This window comes from Procambarus clarkii, chromosome 78, assembly GCF_040958095.1.
Source record: "Procambarus clarkii isolate CNS0578487 chromosome 78, FALCON_Pclarkii_2.0, whole genome shotgun sequence".
In the NCBI taxonomy this organism is placed as follows: domain Eukaryota; kingdom Metazoa; phylum Arthropoda; class Malacostraca; order Decapoda; family Cambaridae; genus Procambarus; species Procambarus clarkii.
Genome location: NC_091227.1, coordinates 10,713,356 through 10,725,701, shown reverse-complemented (window position 1 = coordinate 10,725,701; position 12,346 = coordinate 10,713,356). Strand labels below are relative to the sequence as shown.

Below are 12,346 nucleotides of genomic sequence, written 5' to 3'. Positions count from 1 at the left end.
GACCCAAGGCGATATGTGCGCCAGGCGTCGTAAAATCAGACCGCTGAAAAGGGATGTCAAACGGCAGTAGCAAAGTTAAAACGCGAAAACAAGATGTGATCAGGCGGCACCCAGGCGGAGGAGGAGTCCAGACGTCCGCTCGGCCTCAAGGTTGAACCTGGAGTTCCCTCAAGTCCATTACATCCAGCGGTTGATCCCACAGACGCATTCATAAATTTTTACTTGCTGTTCATTCAAAACGGGAATTTTCTCAACTGTAAATTAATATTATAATATAATAGCATATTGTGCCTATATAGGCATAGGTTAGGTTAGGTTAGGTGTTTAGGTTCTGTTGGCGATTATTTGTATTTGTAGTACGTGGGTGAAGCATTTATAGCGTTGTGATTCGAACAAAATTCGTCAGTGAAGCACTTGTTCCGGATATGTTCGAACGTCAGCAGTTGTGAGTCGTGTGTAAACTGCTTTACATTCATAAACAGGGGGTTTGGCGGGTGCATGGAATCACTTTTGGATCTTTGTTTGGAGGACGGGCTGAAAATTTATAGCGTTGTGATTCGAACAAAATTCGTCAGTGAAGCACTTGTTCCGGATATGTCCGAACGTCAGCAGTTGTGAGTCGTGTGTAACCCGTTTTTCATTCATAAACAGGGAGTTTGGCGGGTGCATGGAATCACTTTTGGATCTTTGTTTGGAGGACGGGCTGGGTATTTGTAGTACGTGGATGAAGCATTTATAGCGTTGTGATTTGAACACAATTCGTCAGTGAAGCACTTGTTCCGGAAGTGTTCGGACGTCATCAATTGTGAGTCGTGTGTAAACCGTTTTCATTCATAAGCGGGGGGGTTTGGCGGGTGCATGGAATGGACTTTGGCCTTTGTTTATGAGGATGGGCTGCATATAGAGTTGTGTACTGGTGGAGGGCCGAGGTGCCAATTGTGATGGAAACGGGAAATATTAATACGCTAATGATGAATTTAAACACTTCTGCTGGAAAATAAATAGTTTTGTAAATATTCGGTTGCAGAGAGCTGAAGTGAGAGAATGTTGTAATATTGACAAATTGTTTGAGTGTCGTGACTAGCTGACGTGAAATTAAGCTTGTTCTTAATGGATGCCGGAACTTAAACAATTCGCATGTTGCCTAGTGAGATACTTAAAGCGCATTGTGATATCGGTGAGGAATAACTGATATATCAGGGCAGAAAACGCGGTTACGGCTGTCCGTTACTTAGTGTTATTGACTCGGGATAGTTTAGTGTCTAGTAAAAAATATTAATGTAACTATTAGTATGAAGAGACGAAGAGATGCCTTGACGACTGTTGCAACATTACATACGCGTCGGTACGTCTAATTCTTTCTGCAGTGTTTCCCGTCTTGTGCTGAAATATTACGTCGTTTTGCTAAATTTGTGCGTGGGAATGTGTCGCAGGTCATGATGGGTCAACCACTTGGCCCAGCCTGACCTCACTTGACCAGGTCCTCCAGTGGCCTCGTCCTTGATGACGTGGTACTCCAGCCCGCTCGTCTGTTAAGGTAAGCAGCACCTCGCTGCTAAAGCCTCACATATATCTGCGCTATTTATACGGATTTAAATATTAATAATCATGTAGTATATAAGCATTTTATTATAAAAAGACAATTACAAAATAATATAAATAATGATTTTTCCTGTCATTTCAGGTAATTGCCCATTAGCTCATCGTGGGACTGAAATTCACCAATTTTCAAGGTACGTAAAAGTTGTTTATGTTTCCACTGATTTACAATTTACAAGATTTTTACATTCCTGTACAGCCACCAGCACGCGCAGCGTTCCGGGCAGGTCCTTAATCCTAATTTTCCCCGGAATACGACCCGCCAAATCGTTTAACAGCCAGGTACCCATTCTCTGCTGGGTGAACAGAGGCTACAGTTAAGGATTGTCGCCCGGTCAATCCTCCCCTGCCAGGATTCGAACCCAAGTCAAAGCGCTCGCGAAACGCCAAGCGAATGTCTTACCACTGCCCCACGGGGACTGTGATGCCATATAATGTCTGTTAATTATTGACAGCTTAAAAAAACTCGGATAACAAAGTCATTTCCTAAAGTATAAAATATTGTATGAAGTACTTTGTTATGTTCAAAGTGTTATGCGATCATTGTAAGTGATCAAGTGATCGCTTGACGGCGATCGTAACTTTAGACGTCAAGCTGCCAAGTGTTAGGTTCTCCGTCTGGTAGTTGTCCTCGCCCGCCTCAACAGCCATATATCCCACCTAATGAGATGATTGTCGCCACAAACAATGCTTTAAGATGTAATGCTTTAATGTAACTTTGTAACCATTTAGAATACCAGTCTCCGTGGTGTAATGGTAAGACACTCGCCTGGCGTTCCGCGAGCGCTTTGTCATGGGTTCGTATCCTGGCCGGGGAGGATTTACTGGGCGCAAATCCTTAACTGTAGCCTCTGTTTAACTCAACAGTAAAATGTGTACTTGGTTGTAACAACGATTCTTCGCGGCAGGGGATCGTATTCCAGGGACCTGCCCGAAACGCTACGCGTACTAGTGGCTGTACAAGAATGTAACAACTCTTGTATATATCTAAAAAAAAAAAATAGAAATAGAGCGAATAGAAATTAAATTTTATATATATATGATTATTCTGTGCTCAATTAAGCCTATGATTGGCTAGATTACGTGTTGTGGTCCTATAGGTAATTATAATTATATATTTATATTATATATGTAATTATATAAACTTGTAATATAGTTGTTACATCTTGGCTTAACGTGTTTATGACGTATTAGAACGTTGTTACAACTTGCTATATTGGTTCTTATAACTGGTTCGGAGGTGTCAAAACTTGTTCGAACGTTGTACCAACGTTGTAGTTTGTGTGTGTGTTTGGCGGGAAATGTATTTGTAATATGTGGGGTTGAGTGGTTGGCGACCCGTCGTTCAGTAAGGCCCCTTCCCAGTTGCGGCCGGTCCCAGGAACACATTTACCAAGTTTAACGAGTTGTGTATAAAAAAAATCGGCAGTTTCTGAAATAAATAAAACTTATATATAATCATGAGTAAAGCGTTTTTGCACTCACAAACAGGGGGGGGGGGAGGGGGGGATTTGGGTGCTTGATTAATGAGTTTTTGGTTCTTTGTTTTTTCGGGACGAGATGCTTAGAGCGTGTGCTTTGAAAACCGGAAGTTAACTAAGCCTTTTGGGCAATGTTTTCATTGCTCATCATCAAAATAAATAACCGGCGGGTTCACAACGTATAAGTCACATACAGACTTTTTAAAATCTTAAGGTCAGAAAAAAATTAATATTCAGTTACAGGGTTGAAGTTACTTGATGTTGTAATACTGACAGATTGTTGAAGTGTTGTGACTGATTGATGTGAAGTGAAGTTCTTATTTTTTTTATTTTTACATGCAAGCAAGCATATAAATACAATAAAACGAGAACAAAACAAACAAAACACAAATCACAAAAGTACAAAATTACAAAAATACTAAATACTGGCCTGAAGGGCCGACAACAAAAACCCAACAAAAAGTACAAACACAATGCAAGACATTACAAAAATAACAGGACAATACACAGTACCCGACCCCGCACCCAACCACCCAACCATGGAAACACACATTACCAAACAAGCCTACCGGCCCCGGAAACCACACACGGAGAGGCACCAATACATAATGACAATAAGAAGAAAGGAAACATAAAAATATAACACATAAAAAGAAAAGAACAGCGGCAATTCATAATAATGGAAACAAAAACAGGCACGACCACACAAGCAGCCCGAAGGGCACGCAAACACTCCGCACACAAGCACACACCGGAACTCACAGGAACCGGAAATATTGAGCACGCAGGAACCGGAAAAACAAACCTCCCCCCCCCCCCACACACACACACACACACACACACACACATATACACACACACACACACGCACGCACGCATCCACACCCCACATCCACGGACACAACCCCACATCACATCCACGGACACAACCCCACATCACAAAGCAAACAAATAAATCACTTGAAAGGAGAACAAACCTCAATGGGAGGTAAATACTTCTCAGGGAACTTATACAGAGGATATTTGTCCTTATAGGCCTCCCATATCAAATACTCCATGTCGGTAGGGCAACGATTCCCTTGCTTCACGGGAGCCTCATAAATTCAGGAATCACTAAATCAGGCGGAAACATCAGCTCTCGGAGCTGGTCGGCAGAAGTTGCATAACGAGCAGGGGGCACGGCGAACCACCTCCCCCGAGGAAGCAGAAGATACCAAAGAAGCGTACATAGGCCACCGAGACGGCCCCGCCGCCAGCTGCACAGGAGAAGGAAGCGAAGGCTGCCAAGGAGGTAACACCACCCCCGACACCGCAGGAGAAGCAGAAGATACGGCTGGAGACGGGAGAGGAGGCAAAACCGCCCCCGATGAAACAGGGATCGAGGCTGAGGGTACGGAACCCCCAGAGCGAGCAACCTTTTTCAACACCACCACCAGATCACCACGAACCCCAGCAGGAGGAACGCCCCTCTCTCCCCGCGCAGAACCAGAACCATCCGACGTGGACGAAGCACCCGAAGCAAGCTCCACAGGCACCACACCAGAAGGGAAGTCTGAAACACCGTCACTGGCAGCCACAGGCACATGGACCTCCGCCACCACCGAAGACTGCGACGCACCCGGAACCACACCGCCGTCGCTGGAAGACCCATAATCGTCGAATTCTCCCACATCAGCCCAGGCAGAAGAAGATCGCCGGGAACGCTTGGGCACCGGCTGCACATCATCAGAGCCGGATGTCGACCCAGAGTCCTGGTCAACACAAGCCGGGCGAACCAACGCTCTCCCCAGGACGGCAGAATCCTCAACCACACAGAGAACCAGGTTGAGCACAGTAGGAGGCCCCACAGCCACCCCAGCATCCAGCACAGCCTGGGGACATGGCGAGGGCGCAGTGACAGGCACCGCAGTTAAAGAACATGAAGACGGGAGAGCTGTGCAGATTGGATCCGGAAGAACCACGGGAGCATCCGGGACAGCAACCGGGGCAGGACGAGCACCTAATGGCGACACAACCTCCTGAGGAGAGGCAACAGCAACAGGAGGCACAACAGGCAACACACGGAGCACGTCAGCAGCCAAAGAGTCGTCCACATCCACCGAATCCTCCTCCACAGGGAGCGGCGGGAAGTCCTCCTCACGGAAGAAGTTGACGGGCGCGACAGCAGAATGATGGCCCAAGATTCCACAACGGTAACACGTATGGGGCTGGGGGGCATAATACACCCTAACGTAACAACCCAGGACCTTCACTTGAGGCGGAATGTCCACCCACAGCCTCATTCCCAGGGTGCGAATGTCCGGCTGCACACCCTTAAGCGTACCCAAGGAGAGCATGTACAACCGCACACTGACGACCGCTCCAAACTGGCCGAAATAACGCCTCAGTAACCCCCCCTCTGGGAATTCCAAGCGCACCCCCATGTGCGCTTCTGGCAGGGGCAAGGTCCGCCCCTCGTGACGACGTAAAAATGCCCGATACACCTACTCCGTCATAAACTTAACAATCATCCTACGGGCAGTCACCAGTTCAATGCAATAAACATTCACCACAGGGACCCGCAGCATGTCACACAGCACTAGCCCCACCTCAGGATATCCAGCAGCATGTCACACAGCACTAGCCCCACCTCAGGATATCCAGCAGCATGTCACACAGCACTAGTCCCACCTCAGGATATCCAGCTCGACCATAAAACTTGAGGCCTACAGACTGGGCACGCACAACAGGGGGGAGGGGGGGGCCCCATGGTGCGACACCCTAAACAGCACCCTCCCACACGCAACTCCAGGTAGCAAGTCATGTAAAATAAAGTTGGTTTTTAATGGGTGCCGGAGCTTAAACTATTTGTATGTTGTCTAGTAAGATATTTAAAGCGCATTGTGATATTGGTGATCAGGGCAGAAAACACGGTTACGGCTGTACGTTACTAAACGTTTTTGACTCGGGATAGTTTTGCCTTTTACAGGAAACAGACGAACACAGGCATTAACGACTGTTGCAACATTACATACGTGTCGGTACGAATAATTCTTTGTGCAGTGTTTCTCGTCTTGTGCTGAAATATTACGTCGTTTTGCTAAATTTGTGCGTGTGAGTGTATCGCAGGTCATGATGGGTCAACCACAACCTACAGGCGCTGGTAGCTGATCCAGCGTATCCAGGGTGCTTGACAGCACCCTGGATACATAGTCCTGTGGTCCCGGGTTCGATTCCCAGCGCCGGCGGATTCAGATGGGCAGAGTCTCTTTCACCCTGATGCCCCTGTTACCTAGCAGTAAATAGGTACCTGGGAGTTATACAGCTGTTATGGGCTGCTTCCTGGGTGTGTACTCACCTAGTTGTGCTTGCGGGGGGGGGGGGGGTTGAGCTCTGGCTCTTTGATCCCGCCTCTCAACCGTCAATCAACTGATGTATAGATTCCTGAGCCTACTGGGCTCTATCATTTCTACATTTGAAACTGTGTAGTCAGCCTCCACCACATCACTGCCTAATGCATTCCACTTGTTAACTACTCTGATAATGAAAAAGTTCTTTCTAACGTCCCTGTGGCTCATTTGGGTACTCAATATCCACCTGTGTCTCCTTGTTCGCATTCCACCCGTATTAAAAAGTTTATCCTTATCTATCCTGTCAATTCCTCTGAGAATTTTGTAGGTAGTGATCATGTCTCCCCTGTGTTTCAATGTCGTGAGGTGCATCTCACGCAGGCGTTCCACGTAACTCATGCCTCTTAGTTCTGGGACTAGCCTAGTGGCATACCTCTAAACTTTTTCCTGCTTCGTCTTGTGCTTGACAAGGTACGGGTTCCATGCTGGGACCACATACTCCAGGATTGGTCTTACATAAGCGGTATACAAGGTTCTGAATGATTCTTTACATAGGTTCCTGAAGGCTGTTCTGATGTTAGCCAGCCTCGCGTACGCCGCAGATGTAATTTTTTTTTTTTTTTTTTTTTTTTTGAGATATATACAAGAGTTGTTACATTCTTGTACAGCCACTAGTACGCGTAGCGTTTCGGGCAGGTCCCTGGAATACGATCCCCTGCCGCGAAGAATCGTTGTTACAACCAAGTACACATTTTACTGTTGCGTTAAACAGAGGCTACAGTTAAGGAATTGCGCCCAGTAAATCCTCCCCGGCCAGGTTACGAACCCATGACATAGCGCTCGCGGAACGCCAGGCGAGTGTCTTACCACTACACCACGGAGACTGCTTCTCTTACCACTACACCTCGGAGACTGAATTCTTTTTATGTGGGCTTCAGGAGACAGGTTTGGTGTGATATCAACTCCTAGATATCACACCAAACTCTGTGTACTTACCTATTTGTGCTTGCAGGATCGAGCATTGACTCTTGGATCCCGCCTTTCTAGCCATCGGTTGTTTACAGCAATGACTCCTGTCCCGTTTCCCTATCATATCTAGTTTTAAAAGTATGAATAGAGTTTATACTTCCACAACCTGCTCCTTAAGTGTATTTCATTTTTCCACTACTCTCACGCTAAAAGAATACTTCCTAACATCTCTGTGACTCATCTGAGTTTCCAGCTTCCACCCATGTCCCCTCGTTCTGTTACTATTACGTGTGAACATTTCATCTATTTCCACTTTGTCAATTCCCCTGAGTATTTTATATGTTCTTGTCATATCCCCCTTTCTCCCTTCTTTTTTCTAGTGTCGTTAGGTTCAGTTCCTTCAGGCGTTCTTCATATCCCATCCCTCGTAACTCTGGGACAAGCCTCGTCGCAAACTTCTGAACCTTTTCCAGTTTCCTTATGCGTTTCTTCAGGTGAGGACTCGATGATGGCGCGACATACTCTAAGACTGGCATCACGTAGGCAGTGTAAAGCGCCCTAAAAGCCTCATCACTTTGGTTTCTGAATGATGTTCTAACTTTTGCCAGTGTGGAGTACGCTACTGTCGTTATCCTATTTATATGTGCCTCAGGAGTTAGATTAGGTGTTACGTCCACTCCCAGGTCTCTTTCTCGAATCATCACAGGTAGGCAATTCCCCATCATTGTGTAATGTCCCTTTGGTTTCCTATCACCTGATCCCATTTCCATAACTTTACATTTACTCCTGTTGAACTCCAGTAGCCATTTCTCTGACCAACTCTGCAACCTGTCTAGATCCTCCTGGAGGATCCTGCAATCCTCATCTGTCACAAGTCTTCTTATTAGTTTTGTGTCATCCGCGAACATTGACATGTAGAATTCCACTCCTGTAAACATATCATTTATGTAAATTAGAAATAAAATTGGTCCCAGCACCGATCCTTGAGGTACACCACTCGTTACTGTTCGCCAGTCCGACTTCTCGCCCCTTACCATTACTCTCTGGCTCCTTCCTGTTAGGTAGTTCCTTACCCATGCTAGGGCCTTTAGACTTACTCCTGCCTGCCTCTCAAGTTTGAATAGCAGTCTCATGTGCGATACTGTATCAAAGGCCTTTTGGAAGTCTAGAAATATGCAGTCTGCCCATCCTTCTCTGTCCTGCCTTATCCTTGTTACTTTATCATAGAATCCTAAAAGGTTTGTTAGGCATGATTTCCCTGTCTAGAACCCATGTTGGTGTTTGTTTACAAACCTAATGCTCTCCAAGTGTACAAAAAGTCTTAGCTTAATTATTCTTTCATGTATTTTACAGGGGATGCTTGTCAGTGATACGGGTCTGTAGTTAAGTGCTTCCTCACTATCTCCTTTCTTGAAAATCGGTATGACATTTGTCTTCTTCCAACAACTGGGCAATTCTCCCGACATAAGTGACTCATTAAAGATCATTGCCAGAGGTGCGCTGAGGGCCTGCACTGCCTCTTTTAGTATCCACGATCATAATTTGTCTGGTCCAACCGCTTTAATTGCATCCAGTGTTGTCAACTGTTTCATTATCTCCTCTGCTGTCACCTCTATATGCAATAGTCTTCTGTCTGGGGTAATCTCTTCTAACAATGGGAGATGTTCAGGCTCAGTCGTGAACACTCCATGGAAACTTGCATTCAGTACCTCGCAGATTTCCCTGTCACTTTCTGTATATGCCCCTTCTGTTTTCATTATTCGTCTTGTCACTTGGTCATTTACCGACATCTTGCTTCTTATATGGCTGTGTAGTAATTTGGGTTACTTTTTCGCCTTGATTGCAATATCATTCTCATAATTTCTTTCCGATGTTCGTCTTATGCTAATGTAATCGTTCCTAGCTGTGTTACATCTAATCCTGTTGTCCTCTGTCCTTTGTCTTCTGTACTTCCTCCACTCCCTCCTGCTTCTCATTTTTGCTTCCTGACACTGTCTATTAAACCATGGGTTATTATATTCCCTCCTGCTTTTTTCCTTTACTGTTGGAATAAATCTCTTCGGCCTCCTTGCATTTCCATATGACTTGGTTCATCATATCTTGCATTGTTTTTCCTTCTAATTTCTTCCTCCCACTGTACCTCTCCCAGGTAGTCCCTTATCCTTTTGTAGTTCCCTTTCCTGTAATCAACTCTCCTTTTCCAGACTTCTTGTCCTTTGCTCTCAATTTTGAGTTCCATCATGTAGCCAAAGACTAGGACACAATGGTCACTGGCTCCTAGAGGTATTTCATGTTCCAAATTCTCGATGTCTTCTCCATTCTGTGTGAAGATCAGTGAACTGTTACTGAACAGTTCAGTAGATCAGTCAACTGAAGATCAGTCAATTGTGTGTATGTGTGTGGGGGGGGGGGTGTTAGTAACAGTTGATTGATTGACAGTTGAGAGGCGGACCGAAAGAGTAGAGCTCAACCCCCGCAAGCATAACTAGGTGAATACTTGTCTAGTCTAGCCGCCTAGTCCTTGACGTGGTACTCCAGCCCGCTCATCTGTTAAGGTAAGCAACACCTCGATGCTAAATTTTAATTTTTAGTTTTGACCCGAGGGGCGAGTTTATTGGGCAGCGCCACTCATCTTGTGAGTGGACACACCGCCATAACAGCATTTACAACTCTCTCCAATAGGAAGAAAACCCGCTGGGTTGTTCATCCTGTCACTTGTACCCAGACACAGCTGGGACCTGCTTAACTGTCTCAAGTGAACAAGAAGATTAACATTTGTCAACCCTTAAAATCTTACGTTATATTGCTGGTGCAAAATAGGGAATCTTTTTAGAACAGTATCTATATTTGACAAATAGTGTTTTTCTAACTCAAACAATGTGGGGTTTATTATTCTACACATACTTCTAATGACTCTTAGATGTTAACGCTCTCAGGTAGTGGTCAAGGCGGTGTCCGTCACACGCCACAGATTCTGCAGCTCCGCTGCTCAACTGTTGTTTCTATTCTGAGTCTCCATGGATATTAGTATCCAAGACAGATTCTTGCTATTATTCTCTCCCGCGTCCTCCTCCTCTTCGTCCATAATGATTGGGATTGCCAGCAGCAACCATGTTGGACCATCGTACAGATTCACTGATTTGTTCTTCTATCCTTCTTTCCTCAGTTACCTTGTCACGGTGATGTTGCCTGATAATACCTCTAATTTGTAGAAGAGTCTTGGATATGAAGTATTCAATAAGGTCTTCAGCACCCTCAGCAGCCAGCACATCTGCTCGTTCATTTCCATAGATTCCAACATGGGAGGGAATCCACAGAAATTTGACGACTCTTCCATGGCTGGTTAGTATTCTCACAGCTCTCTTGATTTCAGCGACTATCGCAAGGTTTTCTGCCCGATATTTATTAAGTCTTTGTAGTGCTGCTTTTGAGTCAGTGCAGATCACTGCACCGTTAATGTTTCGTTCAAGGAATCTTAACGCCAAAACAATGACAGTTAGCTCTGCTTGCGTTCTGAAGGCATCGTTCGCAATACGCGCTTTTTCTTCATTTCCGCGTTGAAAGGCATTATTCCTAATGACAGTGTATGCTGCACCAGCCCTGCCATTTGACAGGATTAGATGACCCATCAGTGTAGATTTGATATAATTCATCTCCGGCTTCTTTATAAATTTCCTCAAGATACCAAGATACCTATGCCTCATTTCTTGTGGTATCATACTGGACTTCTTCGTTGTCATCTTGTTGATAATAATTCTGCATGGGTTATCCACCCAGGAAGGTAACCTCTCTACAGGCATGTGCTCGCGGGCTTGCTCAAGCACGGGAACTTCTTGGAGGTAACAGACTGATCTGTGTTGGCATGTTTTGCTTTTCCTGTTTCCTCCTGTAAGTAGCACAGAACTCATTTTTTTTCTTGATAATATCATTGTAATAGTGACCTCTGCCTATCTTAATTGCAAACATAGCATTCAGTTCCTTAATTCTGCTTTTAACACTGGGAAGGGACAACTCTCGTAGATTAGACGTTTTGGCAGTTCTTGGAACTCCAAGAATGATTGTCATGGCTTCATTTTGGATGCTTTCAAGTTTTTTCATACCGTTTTGGGAATAAGTGTCTCTATAATAAGTCTATATAGTAAGACATAGACTATGCCGCACCAGTTTTGGTGCGACATAGTCTAGGACGGGGCGCACATAGGCTGTGTACATCATTTTAAGTACGGCAATAGAGGCCCCATGACCATTCCAGGTCATAGCTTTCAGTGCCCTGAGTCGACTTTTGCATGTTCCTATACATGCAGGAGCTGTTCCTATAATCTGGTTGAGCTCCTCTTTCTTCCCCTTGTTAGAGCCGGCAGTGACGCCAAGGTACCGATAGTGGTCAACCCATTCAAGTGTTGCACCAGAGTTCAACACATTTCATTCCAAGGAGTTCAATGGACTATTTAATTTTTCCCAAGGTGGGAGCTTGTATTAGGACATCATCTGCATATCCCACTTGTTGTGTTCCTTCTGGAAATTCAATATGTGCAATGGCGTTCGTAAGTACATTGAATAGTGTAGGGCTTAAGACTCCTCCTTGGGGGGTACCAAGTTCCATATTCATTGTTCTGGAGACTGCTCCGTTGAAGCAGACCTTGACTTTCCTCCCTGTGAGGTAGTCTGCAATCTATTTCATGTGTCTCCCCTTGACACCCATGCATGCAAGCTCGTCCAGGATCACAATCCCCTGCGCTTTGTCGAAGGTTCCTTTGATGTCAACAAATACAAGCTACCTTCTTTTTTTTTTTTAGTGTCCCCGCGGCCCGGTCCTCGACTAGGCCTCCACCCCCAGGAAGCAGCTCGTGACAGCTGACTAACTCCCAGGTACCTATTTACTGCTAGGTAACAGGTGCATCAGGGTGAAAGAAACTCTGCCCATCGTTTCTCTCCGGCGCCCGGGATCGAACCCGGGACCACAGGATC

At 45.4% G+C, this 12,346-nt stretch overlaps 1 protein-coding gene across 2 annotated transcripts in view; it reads left to right on the top strand.

Annotated features, from left to right (window-relative positions):
- The first annotated feature begins 899 nt into the window (after window positions 1-899).
- Window positions 900-12,346, top strand: part of LOC138357375 (uncharacterized) — a 173,332-nt gene continuing 161,885 nt past the window's right edge. Inside the window, exons 1-2 of one of the 2 annotated variants that reach the window (XM_069314059.1) lie at window positions 900-1,537; window positions 1,685-1,733. The gene's annotated coding sequence lies outside the window, so the exon portion shown is untranslated. The remainder of the gene's footprint in view (window positions 1,538-1,684; window positions 1,734-12,346) is intronic. The other variant, XM_069314058.1, reaches the window with a different exon arrangement.